This window comes from Apteryx mantelli, chromosome 2, assembly GCF_036417845.1.
Source record: "Apteryx mantelli isolate bAptMan1 chromosome 2, bAptMan1.hap1, whole genome shotgun sequence".
NCBI classification, from domain to species: domain Eukaryota; kingdom Metazoa; phylum Chordata; class Aves; order Apterygiformes; family Apterygidae; genus Apteryx; species Apteryx mantelli.
The window spans coordinates 151,390-159,816 of record NC_089979.1 but is presented as its reverse complement, the minus strand read 5'-3'; the positions used below and the strand labels follow the sequence as shown (position 1 = coordinate 159,816).

At 48.3% G+C, this 8,427-nt stretch overlaps 1 protein-coding gene across 1 annotated transcript in view; it reads left to right on the top strand.

The window, feature by feature from the left end:
* The first annotated feature begins 3,102 nt into the window (after positions 1 to 3,102).
* Positions 3,103 to 8,427, top strand: part of FAM83H (family with sequence similarity 83 member H) — a 28,206-nt gene continuing 22,881 nt past the window's right edge. The window contains exon 1 of the mRNA XM_013939589.2: positions 3,103 to 3,138. The gene's annotated coding sequence lies outside the window, so the exon portion shown is untranslated. The remainder of the gene's footprint in view (positions 3,139 to 8,427) is intronic.

Here is an 8,427-nt window from a genome sequence, read left to right as displayed (position 1 = left end):
ACCTTAATATTAAGCTACATTTTATAATGCATATACTAAATTATCATCCAGGTACATGAATATACGGCAGGAAGCGCTGCTCGGGAGTGCAGGTTATAGGGTGCATGGGCCTGCACGAGCTGTCGTGTGCGCGCACCTTCACTACACGCTCAGGCTGCCGCGCGTGTGCCCGGTCTTCCCGTGCGCTTATCCCTTGGCCACCAAACGCCTGGTCTCCTTCCTCCACACCCTCCTGCTGCGGGGTCCTTCCTCGTTGCCTGTGCAACTTCCAGCTGCAGGCGATCGCAATGAGCCATGCCGAGGCCGCGGAGGCAGGGCAGCCGCGGCCCAGCAGGCGGCAGCACGGCCCCCGCCGCGTCCCTAACATGGCGCCCGTGTGGGCCCGCCGGGAGCAGGCTGCGCGGGCCTGAGTCACGGCCGCCGCCCGCGGAGCCGCCTCCCGCCGCGCCCTCGCAGCCGTCCGGGCACCGCCCGGCACACCAGCCACCAGCCGCCGCGGCTGCCAGGCTGCATAAGATAGAACACGAAAGGTGAAATAACAGGAGCTGCCACGCCCGGGGCTGCGGGGAATCTCGCTTAACCCTTCTCTGCCTGTGCCAGCGGCGAGGCCCTGCTCCCTCGGTTCCAGCCCGACCCCCCTCCGTCAGCGAGCGACGGTCCGCGGGGGGGAGCGGGGAAACGGCGGCACCGGCCGTGCGGCACCCGCAGGTGCCCGCCGCCTCGCCTCGTGCGAGAGGGAGGCCCTGGGCCCCGCGCCCCCCAGACGCTCCCACCGCCATGGTGCCGCCGCACGGTTCTCCAGGCCCAGCTGCAGGCAGAGCCTCGCCAGAGCAGACCCCAGAGCCCCCGCCGAGCCCACGCCTCGCTCCCGAGGCGGCTGCTGCGCCGCGCTGCGGCTGGGCCTAGACTGGGGCCTGCAGTGGGGTTGGTGCCCCGCCGGCAGCGCCGAGCCGGCGCTCCCTGGCCTGCTCCCGAGCCAGGCCCGAGCTGGTCTGACAGGCTCGGAGCAGACGGGAAGGGAGAGGCAGCCTGCGGCTCAGGAATGCGCAGCCCTTATCTTTCGCTCCCCTGCAATCCTGGGGAGGGAATAACTCTCCAGAGTTTGCCTTTCTCTCGCTCTTACTCACCCTCTGCCCTGGGTGGAGCTTGATTCTCGCTGGCTCGGAGGTGCCTGTGAATCAGGCTGCAGGCACGTCCAGGGGAGCCGAGAGCCGGAGAGCGCGACCCGCCACCTGCCCTGGCTCACCGGGGAAGGTAGGAGACGTGCAGGCACCTCCTGGGGTACGTGAGTCGCCACCTGGGGCAGCAGGCAGGGGCTGGGGAGGCCCCGTCCTGCCCCTCCGCGCAGGGCTGGGTGCTCGGGGTCCGGGGCAGGGACTCCGCAAGCGGTCTGAGGCAGGAGATGGCTGCTGCGAGGAGGAAGGGCTCCGGCAGCCGGAGCTGCCAGCCGTGCTGTGACTGCCCTGGTGTGACAGGGAGTCCCAGGAGGAGACGGCAGAGGCAAGGGCGGAGGGTGCATGTGGCAGCAGAGATGGCAGGCATCGTGGCTGGAGGGGAAGAGACCTCTCAGTCCTCGGGTAGCCTGAGCAGAACCGCTCCGTGAGCACTTCACCAGACTTGTGTCCCATCCCCTTTGAAAAAGCCCCGAGGAGCGGATATTTCCTAACTTATCCCTGTCCTTGGGAGGAGATCAGAAAGCCTGACTCTGTTTCCCAAGTTAGAGCCCGAGCCGGCCTTCTCCTTGAGTAGGAAACGCTGTAGGGACGTCTGCTCGGGAGGTTGGGACAAGGAGGACTTCACTGGTGGCAGGTCTGGAAAGGCCAAGGCGTGAGGTAGGCAAGGAGACAAGAAGCAGCTGCTGAGGCCCACTGCTCCTTTACTTGCTTTGACCTCGCTCCCCATGCATGGGTGTGTAGCTCCCTGCTGGCATGCCCTGCAAGCAGCGACACACACATTCGTGCACGTACATGCAAAGGCACAGACAGATGCATATGGACACATGCATGCACAGGCACACGCACATATGCTCGCTAACTTTTTTCCACAGATATGAGCCTGCTTGACAGAGCTTAGATTCAGTGTGTGCACAGAGAGGAAGGGGAAGGTCTTGTGTTCCTGGCACTCTAAATTGATTAAGGTCAACGGAGTTCAATTATGGCTTTTGTCTGGCCTGAGGACCAAGGTTCTCAATTTTCTAAAACAGTTAGAAGGGGAGGAGGTGCTTGGAGAGGAACGGCAGTACCTACAGTGACATTCTTCTGCTGAAAACATTTAATTCATGAAAGTTGCAGTAAGCTCAGCTGTGATAGAGGCCAAAAATAAATGAGTAACAATTCTAAACAACAAACTAGCCCCAAAGCAGAGTAGTGACAAATACAGTGCAGAACACTGGTGGCCGTGGATTCCTTTGCACAGCCTACAATAATAAGTGTATTCATTGGACAAGGAGTAAAAGAGCAAGCAGACAGAAATACCATAGCATGCCTTCACCGTGTTACAGGTCTACAGAAGGACTTCAGTGTGGGGAAAGAGTTTTTTTTTCTGTGTGCTCCCCTTTATCTGAGGGGCTTTAGAGAATTGTATTTGAGAAGCTAAGAGCTGTATTTGCTGTCACCTGGCAGGGGAAATGGTGATATTTGGTGGAAAAAAAAGTTACAGTCACTGTGTTGTTGTAGGGAAAATTGCATGTCAAAGGAAAAAATGAACATGTCACACACCACAGTCTGGTACGATGGTGCCAGGGCAGTGTCATGGCTCAGGACAGAGGCACCTGTGTTCTATACCTCATTTTTCATGTAGTCACAGCTTTCTAAGCAACTAAAATCCACCTCAAATTCTTGCAGAACTGGACTTCTTTGTATTTTATGGGTAAATGGAACACTTTTGAACTGCTTATCAGACCCCATTTGGCAGGATTATCATAGCCCTAATGAAGGAGTTTCATGAGTGGATTTCTGCAATCCAGTTGGGGGGGGGTGGAGGGGGGAGTAAAAGGCCAATGGCACCATGCTGTGGGGAATCTCCTTCTGCAAACTATACCTTACACTGGTGGACCTTTTCTTGCAGTTCTGTTGTGGACTTCCTTATGTCTGCTTTTTAGTAGATATAAATCCAATGAAGGGGATTGATTGAAATGGGGTAAGCTTTGCATGAACGTTGCTGTCTCTTTAGGTAATGTGCTTTCTGTAGAGGCCCCTTTTGCATGCAGAATCTAATTTCTCCAGTTTTCAGTTTGTCTCAGTGTGCAGAAGGTAACTAGCTGTAAACGTCGGGGTTTGCCCTAGTGGCTCTCTGCATCCTGGATTTACACATGCCACTGCATACTCTTTATTGCATAAGACAGTTAAGATTGACATGCTGTCTCAACAACCACTTCACAAGGAAAATTACGACATGTAATTTTTCTGCTACTTTTCTCTTCCTCTGGCCTGTAGGAAGATCCCTGGACATTCTAAATGTCTGGCTAATTTCCTGATTCTCCAGCAAGGAATATTTTGCAGGATCCTTTGCACTGACTAAAAAGCAGAGGTGAGTGGGAGTCCAGCAGGGGTTCTGATGGGCTGACTAGGGTCCCAGTTCTGCTCTGCTGCACGCCTATAGCATTCAGTACATTCACTACTCACCTTGGACCAAGAGTTTATTATGCCAGTTCATGGGGTGAGCTGGCAAATGCACGTAATATGGAAGATAAAATTGTAATCTCTGGATGCTCAGTGACTGAATTGATTAAATGATTTCAAGCAATTTCTGATCTGATGACCATGACTTCAGACAGAAGGAAAATCCTAGACTACAGCAGGCAGATATATCCTTTTTTAAAATGATGGCTGTGATTCGTGCAAAACCACCTTCACTCAGATGCTCTAACTTAGGGTGATCAATAGAGGCTGGTCAGATGACCAGAAGAGAAAGCTCTGGGTTGTTTACATGGCATTGTAACAGGAAAAACAAATTCCATATTTTCATCTTCCACACAGAAATGTTAATGGTAACACAGGGAGGTTTTGAGCCTAGATACAGTTCAAGAACAGAGAACACAGACTTCAGCAGAAAGTACAGAAAGGAAGATCAAAAGGGGAAAAGTAATTGCCATGAGGACTTAGCAGACACAGTTGTGGCTGAGAAAGAGCCTAATTCAGAATAGCACCCACATTTCACTAGACTGTTTGGGGAACATGTCTGAGCCTTAATTAGAACAGCACCTAATAGGAATGCATTGGAGTCTCCGGTGCGGTCCAGCATCCTTTGCCATAGCTCTTGTAGAATCTCCATGGCAATGTGTTATGGCTAATCAGGAAATTCTGGGGTATGCTTGTGAGCTAAAAGTGCTACATACACATGGCTGTGAGACTGGCAAGTAAGAGGCCTTAAATTGAGAGATCCTCTGTCCGTAGAAGTTAAATCTTTAATAGAGAAAGCTAGCACAAGTAGGAGCAGCTTCTGGAAAAGATGAGCATAGCTGTCACAATTAATATAGGTTATTCAGCCTGCTGCAGCACGGTTAGAAAGCACTGGCAGGCTCTCTATCGCACAAAGTGGAGTTAAAAAGCCCACCTTAAGCCCTAGTACAGCATTTTCTTGAGAGCAACTCACATTTTCCATCCCACGTTTTTCCTTTTATCATCACAATGTCTGTCCAAGTAGTTTTACCTTTAGCATTACTGTTGTCTCCTAAAGTCGATGCTTCCAGAATATTAGCAAGCTGTTCTCATACCAACTTTTCTACTTTGTCAAATGTAATTTTTTAAATCATTGGCTTCTGAACTTTGGTGACTCCAGAAATTTTGGAAACCTGAAAATTTTTCACAGCCCACCATAAAGAGATGTAAGGGACATCGTTTAACATGGCTATGTGGACCACCTGTGGCCCATTCACTCCTGCCTGCTGGACCACAGGTTGGAAATCACTGCTTTACATTTTTCTCCAGGGTATACCTTTTTCTACTTCTCTGACTGTCAGATCGCTTTGAGTTTGGCAGTCCCACACACGTTCATGGCACAGAAGGGTTTTGTGGCTGTGTGTGGAGTACAGCAGGCTAAATTAGTTCTTCTCGCTGCTGCCTTTCTCTTCTTGCTGGTATCCAGGGCAATGAAAAGACAAGATGCTTAAGCCCAGCAAATTGGGCTTAAGCCTTGCACATGAGCGTGGGGTCTCAGGCAGAGATCGCATCTGACTATCCCTTTCCGGAGGGGTTTATACAGCCTTTGCTGCTTCTCGGGCAGTTCCCTCTGCTGGTGCATACAGCACTATGAAGGCCTCAGCTTTTGGGAGTGTCTTGAAGCAGAGAAGCAGGTCCAGCCAGGGAAGTGATCGGTTGAGAGAGGCAGGCTGGGAACTCGCTGTGCCGGCAAAACACGTAACAACAAGCACCGGAGTCAGCACTGGGCAGGAAGATAGAGCCAGCCTGAGGTGCTGAGACATCAGCAGGGGCTGGCAGCAGGCAGCAGCAGCGAGAGAAGAAGGAAACATTGAGCTGGTTTTCCTTGTGCTTGGACTGGAAAAATATAGTCGATCAGCTTGAAGGAAGATCACACTTGATTCACACCTGGGACAGAGGAGAATTAAGAGAAATGCAGCTCCTATTTTTTTTTTAATCTATTAGGCTTTGTGGGAACATGATAATCATCCAGTCAGCATAGCTCAGACTAGAATTTCGTGTCACTCTTTCTGAAAAAAAACAATTCAGCTCCATTGAAATGGAACATAATATGGAAGGGCAGCAAATGAAGCACAATCCAACAGGTCCATAATTTATTCCAATATCTGCTCTTATTGTTAGTCTAGAGATAGAGGGAAAATTTTTACATCTAGTTTCGTCTGTCAGTTACTTTGCTATGCTCCACCTAGATAAAAAAATTCCTTATGATTGAACATTTTTCTGTGCACAGATATTTGTCATCTGTGATCACATCACCTCTTACTTTTTTTAGTATTAAGAGAGCAACATTCTTTGGTCTGATAGCTTTTGTCAGTCACAAAACTGAATGCTTGAGATAAATATCAAACCAAGTAAAGTCACTCCCAGTTACACCAATGTGAACAGAACCAGGCCTCAAGCCAAGCCAAAGGGAATTTTCCCTAGGAGACTCCCTGCTCAGAAAAAGCTCTTGGTAATTGCCCAGGGACAGCTTCGTGCTCTTTTCTCTCCTGTTTCTCCCCTGCCAACATTTTTTGGCTGAGTAGAGGAGCGACTGTGTTAGTCGTCCTTGCACAGAGGTGCACTGGCACAGCAGCAACCAACCCCGTCTCTTTGGGAAGGCCCAAGCGGATGGGTGAGGGAGACCTTCACTGCCAAGAGACTTTCGCTTCTTCTTGCTTCTCATCAGCCCGGTATATCAGCCTTCATCTCCTACTTGTTACGTTTTCAACAAGCTCCTTCGTGCTCTCTCCTTTATCCGCTGCCCCTAAGCATGGGAGGAGTTACTTGTAAACAGCTACAAAGCCTTCCTTCTTTTTGTTCTTCTTCAGCTTCCTCCTGAACAAAAACAACCGTCCCGTATTAACACGCTAACAAATAACTTCTAAGAAGCTAATGGGCTGAATGCCTGTTTCTTTACACCGTCCTCTCTATATCTGTCTGTGTTCATTGTTGTCCCTTATATTATACTTAGAGGGCAGATCTCCTCGGAAGGAGCTGAATTTTGTAGTTTTGGTTGTTCATTTCCTAATGTGATAAGATTCTGATTTATGACTGGTGCTTTTGGTACTTACAAATTTATGAGCCTGATTTTATGAAGTGATTGTTTAGGATAGCAGAGAACTGCATGAAACGACAAATAATTCTAAGAGCCTTCTAGAACAAGTGGGGAGATGGCACTGTGAATCAATGTTTTTTTTTGCCCTCTATGAAATACCAGTTCTGAGTGACTGCAAAATCAGAGGGATAGTAAATGCGAAATACTGCAGCACTTGTATGGCAGAGATGGGAGCCAGTGTGGCAACTGGTCTGAAATGATAAGTGAAGGGTGGTCTGGAATCCCTGTAAAAATAGGTTCACAAATACTTTGGCTTGTTCTATGTGCTCTTCATGGTGCAGCATGACATGCCTTATCAGACCAAACCTCTCTCTGCCTGATGCCAGTTACTTCACCTGTCTTTCAGGTGATGTTTCCCCTATGCTTCTCCTTGTGTTGGGAAACTCCATCAAAAATTTGCTCTTCAGTCTCCCTTTAGAAGATAGTTATAGTACAGTGGCTATAACCCACTTAATTGCACCACTGATTATATGCACAGTGCTAAATTTGCACATCTCCCAGTTGTTCCTTTTCACTCCTCAGCTCATTTTTCTCTTTAATTCATTTAGCATCTAATGCAGCCTTCATTATGAGACCTTTTTAAGTAAAAACCCAATTTAATAATTGCTGGTACCTCATCTGACACAATGGTATCATGACTCTTGATTAGAGTCTTTTACTGTAACTGTAACCACACCAGCAAGGCTGTTTGCCTATAGCCGAACTCTCAGATTTCAGAAAAATTAATTGGTGGTCACTGGGGACAGTTCAGTGACAGCAGGGCTAAAAGCAAAAATCAAAGCATAGTAATGCTATCTTGTAAATCAGCAGGATGCTCATTGTTCTATAGTAGTCAAAAGCAAACCTAATATTAGGAAAGGAATAGAGTATAAAACATTATACTACTGTATATTAATCCATGTTTCACCTTCATCTTGCAGTTCCAGCCCCACCATCTCAAAACAGGATATAGTAGGAGTGAAACAAATTCAGAGGTGAGAATAGACTAGAGGATCATCAAAGACATAGAGCAGTTTCCATATAAGAGGTGATGGAGAAGGTTAGGGTCCTCCATCTAGAAAAGAGATGATTGAAAGGAGATTTGACAGGGATGTATAAAATCAGTGGCATGATGAGGAGCAATACATATTGATTCTTCTATCCAAAGCAAAAAATAGGGAACAAGTGGCAGATTCAAAAGAAAAGGAGACTGTACTTCATCTACTGTATAGCTGAGCTGTGGAACTCCTTGCCTCTAGATGTTGTGGATGCTGAAATTTTATATGGGTTTAGGGAAACTCTGAATGAGTTCATGAAACCAAAATCCACTGAAGCTATCTACACACATACCTGGCTCAGGAAGTTCTTGAGCCTCAAGTACCTAAAAACTGGGTTAGAGAAGCTGGTGAAGCATCATAAATGCTTGGCCTGTTCCTGTATGTTTTCCACATCATCTGCTCTCAGTCCTTGGTGGAGGCAGGATTCTGGGCTTGATGGACCTTTGATCTGACCCCATACAGCCGATATTACATTCTGTTCTCTTTTGGTCGTACTATTTCAGAAACACACAGCAAAGTGAGGTTTCAGACACAGTTAATGAGAATGAAGCCTGGAGAGACAGAGAATTTTGTGACCCTTTATTTAAAGAGGCCGGAAAGAAAACACTTAAATTGATAGGCGTAAATGGCAGGT